This window comes from Taudactylus pleione, unplaced genomic scaffold (assembly GCF_031769625.1).
Source record: "Taudactylus pleione unplaced genomic scaffold, aTauple2 ptg000086l, whole genome shotgun sequence".
Classification (NCBI taxonomy): domain Eukaryota; kingdom Metazoa; phylum Chordata; class Amphibia; order Anura; family Myobatrachidae; genus Taudactylus; species Taudactylus pleione.
This window is the reverse complement of record NW_028284488.1, coordinates 22802055-22811136: the sequence shown is the minus strand read 5'-3', so window position 1 is coordinate 22811136 and position 9082 is coordinate 22802055. Positions and strand designations below refer to the sequence as shown.

Here is a 9082-nt window from a genome sequence, read left to right as displayed (position 1 = left end):
CTGATTATTGGGTCTGAAACCTGATAATTAGTAAATATGCCCCATAGCAACAATTGTAGATATTACAGGGAAATAAAAATTAGAAATGTATGTTGTGATTACTGGTATACAAATGACAAACTAAAGACACAAAAACATTAAAAAAATAGTCAAATAAAAAAAATGCAAAAATATAAAAATATAGTTAAAAAAGGGCAAAATCCACTCAACAGGGTTAAATAGTATTAAGAAGTTCCTGTAGAATCCTGGTGAAAAGTTATATGCTTCTCACAGGTCCCAAATGTATATGTAAAGTTCTCTGTATCTCTGGGTCTCATTCAGACCCGCTCGCGAGCGCGGGACGCTCGCAAGCGGGCCGATGTTACCCCAAAGCGCATGCGCACGACGGAGGGAGCTCCGTCGTGCGCATGCGCGAGACCCGGACAGCGACAGCCAAGCTGTCGCTCCGGGTCTCGCACCAAAGGGGGCGTGCTGTCGATGGTGACTGACAGCACGCCCCCTTTGGTGGGCGTGCCGGGGGCGTGGCTGCCAGACGGAGGCGTTCCCATGGGAACGCCTACCGTCTGGGTCCGGCCCCACTGACATCACTAGTGATGTCAGTGGGAGTGATTTTGATAGAGCCAAAATCACTCCAGGGCTTGCGGCCACGAGACCCTACCACAGGGTCTCGTCGCAAGCCCAATGGTCACGATGGTCTTGACCATCGTGACCATCATCATGGACGCTCGCATAAGCTGTGGGTGGTAACCCACAGCTATGCGAGCGTCCAAAAGGCCGCTCCACATTTAAATAGGACGGCCCTGATTCAGAGCGAGCGCTCTGGTCAGAGCGTCTGGCTCTGAATCAGGGCCTCTATTCCATAGTGAACAGAGGGCCGGATTCAGAGATGGACGCAGTGAGCATTAGTGCTGCGTCTTTGGATGCTGAAATATTCTAATACAGCACGAGGTGTTTTTAAGAAAAAGACTCCTCCTCATGCAGCACTAACCTGAGTGCTGCATCCAATGACGCAGCATCGGATCACCATTACATACATCGACCATCCGAGTAAGCCGAAGCTTATTCAGATCGGCTACCGGAACTCCTCTGCCAGGGCCAAAACATCTGCGTCCAGAGACACAGTTCCTGGAATTGGCACACCTTCAACATGATGGTGACACACCCACGTTTTGTAAGTACAGTCCAGGTCGCCGCCCCCACACAGTCCTCTAAACGCCGCAGCCTGTCAATCATGCTGCGGATGAGGGAGGACTGCGAGTGATCGCGCAGGACTCGTTCTGCACATGCGCAGGATGGGACCTGCGCATGCACAGACCCACAAACATTGGAGATGTATGTAGACCACCGTGATTATGTACATCTCTGACTCAGACCCTGTTGTTCTTAAATCACCATATGGTGCCTGAATCACAGACAACTAAAAGGAATACAACCAAGTAGAGAAAAATTGGATGCACCACTCATCCCTCCTGAGTTGCAGAGTTCCAATGCTGTATGGTCCAGGCTCCAGGGTAGCCAGGTACTGATATGTCTGCTGCTCCCAGATGGCTGTTAGGAGGGTTTTTGCCAGCAAAAAAGGGCTCCCTGCACCCATGGCTTGGTGTGTCCTGTGTAAGTGTTTTGGATGCCTGTAGGGGTGGAGCTTAACATGACCACACACACACTAGTGGCACATTTCCAGATGACGGGGTGAGGAGCTTAGCGTGACTGGGGATAGAACTTAGGGAGACCAGGGGACTCCCACACTGGGGACACATTTACGGGTGATGGGGTGAGGAGCTTAGCATGACTGTTGATAGAGCTTAGCGAGACCAGTGGGCGGAGCTTTGCGTGACAATTAGTAGCGCAAAGTCGGTCGTAGCGGGTCGTAGCGGGTCTCGATCCAAAGGGGGCGAGCTGTCGATGTTGATTGACAGCTAGTGATCACTAGTGATGTCAGTGGAGAGCTTCCGGCTCAGACAGAGCCAGAAGCTCTCCGGGGCTTACGACAAGGGAGACCCTACCCTAGGGTCTCGTCGTAAGCCCTGATGGTCGCGATGGTCTCTGACCATCGCGACCATCACCCGAGCGGTTGTTAGAGCTATGGGTGTTAACCCACAGCCTAACGACCGCAACAGAGGCGGGCGGTCAAGATGCAAGTGGCCGCCCAGTTTCTGAGCGACCGCTTGCATCCTCTGACCGCCTCTGAATGAGGCCCTGTATGTCGTAAGCCGCATATCTACTTGCCGATTAAAATGAGTGATTGAACGATAATGATATCATTATTGTTCAATCGCTCATTAATTGTTCATGAATCTGGCACGAAAATGTCGGAAACGACCAGAGATGCGCGCTCCCGCTGCTAGTTTCTGACATCACTCATCACCTGAACATGCTGGTTAATCTGCTGATAAAGACAGATTGACCAAGTTCAGGGATGAGGGAGGGTGCCTGCACTGAATGACATATCGCTCACTGTAGGCACTGCAGGGAAAGAGGAACGACTGTATGATTACAATGTTGTAATCGTACTGTAGTTTCACTATCTACTAGTGTATACGCACCTTAAGGTTAATTCCCTTAGAGAAAAATGCAGAGACTTGCCAGACAGAGGGCTTAATTCAGACCCGCTCGTGAGTGCTGAGCGCTCGCAAGCGGGTCGATGTTGGCCCAGTGAGCATGCGCATGACGGACCCGGCTCCATCGTGCGCATGTGCGAGACCCAGATAGCGACGGCCAAGCCATAGCTATGGGTCTCGTACCAAAGGGGGCGTGCTGTCGATGGTGATTGACAGCACGACCCCTTTGGTGGGCGTGCCGGGGGCGTGGCTGCCCAGACGGAGGCATTCCTATGGGAACGCCTACCGTCTGGGGCCGGCCCCACTGACATCACTTGTGATGTCAGTGGAAGTGCCTTCGACTCTGATAGAGCCGAAAGCACTACAGGGCTTGCGGCAACGAGACCTTACCACAAGGGTCTCGTCGCAAGCCCGATGGTCGTGATGGTCTTGATCATCGCGACCATCTTCCTGGCCGCTCGCTATAGCTGTGGGTGGTCACCCACAGCTATATGAGTGGCCAGGAGTCCGCTCTAAACTTAAGAAGGACGGCCCTGATTCAGAGCGAGCGCTCTGTCAGAGCGTCCAGCTCTGAATCAGGGCCAGATTGCACAGGAATATCATCAGACTATTCAAGCTTCTATTGGGAGATGCCTGAAATGCAGGGCCTGATTCAGAGATGGATGTAGCTAACACAGTCGTTGCATCGTTGTATGCAGAGGCTGTGCTAAAATATGCAAAAGCCACAGGAGGTGTCTTACATTAAAATACGCCCACTTCCGGCTTCTGCGATCCGCTGCTGCATGTCCAGTAAAATCACACAGCCGAGGCCAGTGAAGTAGTGTCCCAGACTTCGGCACGCCCAGAAAATGGAGCAACATGTCAAGTATGCTGTGGCATTTGGGGCATTGAGAGCGACATTGCAGCCACAGATCTGCATATACACAGTGGGGCTTCTGCGCATGCGCAGATCTAAAACAATAGAGATGTGCGTAGACATCGGGTTTACGTACTAAATTGGGCGCTTATAGACAAGAAGCACAGAGACAAGCTAGCAGTAGAGGTGTTATTACTTGTCTGCACTAATGTAAGCTGATGGCGAACATTCTGAATGCATTCGGAGACTCTCTGCCAGGCTCAGCGACAGGGAGGTACTAGGGGGACACAGCTATACCGGGTCCCGAAACTTTAAAGGGCGCCGGCCACTCAGCGTCCAGCCCAGTACCTGACCGCTGTTGCTTGCCTGTGCTGCTGCAGGCACAGGCATGAAAAGGGTCAGTGCAATAAAGTTTTTTCTTTTAGTGGAGCAATGTCATGCTGTCACCCTGTGCCGAAGTGATGGGAAGAGGAGCCACAGAAGACAGACAAGGTAAGTGAGGGGCCTGGGCTGGAAAGACCTGGAGAGGGGGTTGGGAAGGGGGGGTTTGCTGGAACCATAAAGACACTGGGGGGGGCTACTACTGTGTAGGAGAGAAATGTGGGGTTGTGCTGGTGACTGGAGAGACACGGGGTGATGGGGTGTTCTAGTGCCAGCAGCCAGTGAGGCACTGTAATGATGCAGGGGTGACACACTAGCCTGGGGGCCTTGGGGTACAGGTGCTCTGCAAAAAGGGTATAAGGCTGATGGTGGAGAGAGACAGACAGGTGGTTGAGGCTAGAGAGACACATGGGGATTGCGCTGAAGACACTGGAATGTGTCTAGAGAGATACAGGGGAGGATAAGCCTGGACCCTGCAGGTAGGGATAGGGGTCCCAAAACCATGAGTGTACTGGCCCCAAGATTTCTATTGCCGGTACTGCTCTCCACACCTGGGGCCTGATTCAGACAAGCTCGCAAGTTGCGGCCGCTCGCTGGCAAAAAGGGGCTGGATATTTAAATAAAGTGCTCACACTGCGTCGCGTAAGGACGCCCACTATGTTTTAGCGAGCTACGGCAAAGTGTGCTCGCAAGTGTCTAAAGACGCCCCCTTGCCACTCGCAACACACGTCATCTCCGGGAAATGTAGGATTAATCGGGCTCATCGAGAACCATTGGAGATGCTCGCAGCCCTTGAGGTTGCCTTAACCCGCTGCAAGTACAGCGATCAGTGCGGCCTGAAATACATGCAGGTGACGTGACCAATGTCCCTACTTTGCTTATTATGCACGCCCTTTAAACTGTGTTTTGGCGGCCTGACACGCCTGTGTCCGCAACACCACACCCCCCTTCACAAGCACCTTCCCCAGTTACCACCCACAAACGGCACTATCTGTCACTCAAAGGAGTGACCTGATAGTGGCTTTCGAGCAACCAAAAACTGATCGCAAAGACAGGCTTGCGCACGCGCACTGAGATTTATGCGCATGCGGGCGAAAATCACTCAGAGCGAGCGCAACTTAGCAACCGGATCTGAATCAGGTCCAAGATGTTTCAGGAATGCAAATCCAGCTCTGTCATGATATGGCCCCAACAACTACCTAGAAAAGCAAGTTTAATGCTGTGTACACACTGACAGATATATCGACTGTTACATTAAACGGGTGATATATCTTTAGTGCATCGGTGGGTGTGTACAGAGACGGTATGTCTGTGAGCGACGTCATTCACAGACATATCGCATCTGCCCTGCAGCACAGCCGTTGCCGATATATCTTGCAGATATATTGGCAGGTCTGGCTGTGTGAACAGGCCGATCCGCCGACTGCCCATAGACTTGCTGCAGAGTGACGGACATCTCAACTGATCGAGCAAATTGATATGCCCGCCCAGTTGTGATGTCAGAGTAGACGGCGCAAACACATTAGCTGAACAATAGGTAAGTGCATATACATGTGGCCAGGTGAATTTGACTTGTGCCAAGATTTAGATCAGGAAATTAGAAGAAAACAAAACTGGTTAACAGTTTGTAAATATAGTATAAAAAAAGTAAATCATTTTTGCACTAATGTATTTTATCAAATTGTTTAATTTGAACAATTCACTTATAAAAACATTACTAATATAAATAGCAGCATTCCTAATACATAAATCACATTATTTGTATATGTACCATAATTGTATTATCTTTTTGCAATAGTAGTCACAAAAGCTAAGCATTCAAGCATATGTATTTGGGAAAACGAGTTCAACTATATCAATACAATTTTCAAGTAATACAGCACCCCTAGGTGGGAGATGGGAGGATACAGTCTCCCAGACTGAGAGCCACAGCCTAAACGTGGGTCTGATCAAATGAAATCATCTCTTTACAGATTAGAGGAGAGTTAAATTAGTTACAGACCATCTCAACAAACAAAACAGGCTGGGCATGGGAACACTACATGCTTGTTGTGTGATCACCAAAGGAGGGGCCTCGTGTGGGGAGCTGCTGGGCTAGCAGTAGCAACTCCCCTCTCCACCCCTCTAAGCTGCGCTTTGCTGCTGCTGGAGGTTATTGTGAGGAAACAGGGCTGGAGGAGAAGAGTCCTAGGGAAGCGGATACATCTGACCATAGTCTGCAAGCAGCAGAGACCAGGAATCTCCAGCAGCCTGCCTGACTGACATTGTACTCATTCAGAGGGAAAGGGCGTTAGCTGGATGTGAGGTAGGTCTGCTGCTCAGAACTTTTACTGCCTGGGACAGATTACACCCAGCTGCCCAGTCTATCCGCCTGTGGGCTAATCATTCATTAGGACAAAATTCTGGGAGAGGACTATGCTTTTTAATGTTGAAGTCTATGGGACAATTGGTCTAAAACATAGCTAAGAGATCAGGTCATGGAGTTGCCTGATTTAAGAACGTGGTGCAAAATGAGGTGACCTCTTGTAACAGTACATCACTGAGCTATACCCATCACTTACATAACCATGATGATGCAAGTAAATAACTTAACATGTGTGTGCCCATACATATCTATAAACCGTACCTTTTTAGTCTATTTGATTTGATAGGGAGCTGGCAGGAGCATCCTGGTAGCAATGAGCATATGTTAGCACATTGCCTCCATGTGTTATACAGCAAGGAGGTGTAAGGACGGACATAGTGGCGTACTGCTGTGATGCAGGGAAACTTTGTGATGTGTAAACAATGATCTTATCATGGGAAAGCAGGAGGGGCTGTGACTGTGACATCTGATCACCTTTTCATTACCCCAGAGGTTTAGGGTGGATAATCCAAAACCAGCTCCAAATGCACTAAAATTAACCCCGAGTCTCATGTCTTCCTCACCCTACCTGTGCAGTGAGGCAGGGATAATGTCTTGATAGCTTAAATTGAATCACTCAGTACTGTTTTACCCACCGTATATTGCTCTGATGTTCTGCTAATAGATTAGAATGAAGAAAGACACCTAATGACACATGCAGGCTTCCTACCACTGTGCTGCAGACTCTGTCCTGTGACTGTCAAGTGACTAGAAAGCAGAAGATGACAGGGCTGGGAGCTGCTGCTATTGTCCTTTAATCGGGACTTTTTATCATGTAACTGAGCGCTCAGGTTTTGGTGTGTTCATTGCGTCAGATACACTGTGTAATTAATAACCTGAAACAATTATTTGAACACTTTGTTTTTTTTCATCTTTAAGCATAATTTCTATTAGATCTGATTGGAGCAGATGTAGTCTGTCAGTTGCTAAAGAGTAAGCAACATATTACTCCTGACAATGAAGCATTAGGCTGTGGGATGTTTTACTTATGCCATGTGTAGTAATGTAAATATGGCCCATACATTGTAGCCAATGTGTCCTGCTCTGTTGGATTTGTTTATATTTATTTGGCATGTTTAGCTCAGGCTTTCCATAATGTATACTAACTATTGTTCTTACTGTTGACTTTGTTGCAGTACTGTATCTGTTTAGTTAATCCAGCAAAACATAAAATGTCTGTTAAAACCTAAACTATTATCCAAAGTGTTAAACACTCTAGTGTATGGAAATAACATGCCTTCCATAATAAGAGGGATCATCACCCATGTGTTTCGTTGACCATATTTTATTTGAATATAGCAAATAGTTTATTATATATAGAAGACATCAGGGGGAATACTCAGTATTTTTATGTAAGTAGCTAATACGGAAAGTTTCAGTTTGGCAGATGAGAACAATAAAAGCCTATTAATGTTTAATATTTGTGTCTGTACACTCCAAACTCCTATAGCTTGATTAGCCATCTGAAGCAGGCGGCCCCTGATGATGCAGGCTTTCCTGTAATACAGTGTGTATGAGAATCATTCTGCAAGCTGATACTTTGTGTAGAAATTGTAATAGCATCTGTATATTCTATGTTCAATTTACAGTAGACATATATGTAGTATAACTGTGGGGTACATTGGGTTCACTATTAATTCAGTTGAGCTCGATTTATATGTGAATGGTTCTATATATCATAAAGCATAGCTCTAAGTACTAGTGAGACACTTGTTAAACCGGTATGCAAATTAGCACACAAAAACCTGTTCTACCTTCATAGATAGCCCTCAATGCATTCCCGTGCCTTTCATTTTAATAAACATAGAGGTCAACTTCCTCTTAATAGCCAGTTTCTATGACATCTTCTGTTGCCTGTGGTAGAATTAGAAATTAACTATAAATTTGTGTCTGGTTACTTCTGAACTAATACAGCTTTGCCTTTCATGGTTTATTTCATGGACTCTGTGATATATCTGATCATCTTATTGATGGTACCAGCCAATATCCACTAAAGTCTGTTTAAATACACATGCACACTGTGATGGTGGTTTCTTGTTGTTCCTACATAAACTTTAAAGTACTCAAAGTATGTGTATACCAGAAGTTTTCGAAAGTATTTGGAATGAACTTGCTGCCTGGCGTTCAGGTTTGAAACTGCAGCTCTTTAAAGTAATTACATTTGTGTAATGTGTGTAGTTGTATGTTCCTGCCCTACCTGTATAGTTTTCCTATTAACGTCATATTGATAAAAAGGAAACCATGCACATTCCATCTGAGTGTTTGGGCGGGCATGGCCAATTCTTGACACAAGATATTTTGCTGTTCTTCATTACCAATGATGCTAACCTCCTAACTGCCAGGGGAGATGTATGAAGCCTCTGAGAGGGAGAAAGTACCAACCAATCTGCTCATAACTGTAATTTTACAGACTGTGGGGGAGTTGTATCAAGTCTTGGAGAGAGATAAAATACCAACCAATCAGTTTCTGTAATTTTTCAAACATTACCTTTAAAATGACAGAAGCTAGCTGATTGGTTGGTACTTTTATATCTCTAAGGTTTGATACATCCTGATGAATTTTTACTTTAAGTTAGACACGCACCTAAACAATCGTCGGGCCATTCTTTGGATTACTGACCCATTCATGCAATAATTTAAGAGTGTGACACAACATGTTTTCTCGGAAGGAAACTGGTTACATCAAAAGATCAGGTTTTATCTGTAGTTTCATTTTCATCTGATTCGAGAGTACAATATCGGACAAAAAGTGCAGTGTGTAGGCACTTTCCATCGTTCCGTCCGATGCTTCTGCCCAGTGCCGCCTTGTCTTTTTCACCAAGGATTTTAGACAGATGGGGGGCCAAAATCGTGCATTGGACTGTATAGGTGTGTGTGTGTGTG

At 46.7% G+C, this 9082-nt stretch overlaps 1 protein-coding gene across 1 annotated transcript in view; it reads left to right on the top strand.

Moving 5' to 3' along the window:
- Positions 1 to 5831: 5831 nt before the first annotated feature.
- FAM107B (family with sequence similarity 107 member B) overlaps positions 5832 to 9082 on the top strand; it is a 60139-nt gene continuing 56888 nt past the window's right edge. Inside the window, exon 1 of the mRNA XM_088468784.1 lies at positions 5832 to 6100. The gene's annotated coding sequence lies outside the window, so the exon portion shown is untranslated. The remainder of the gene's footprint in view (positions 6101 to 9082) is intronic.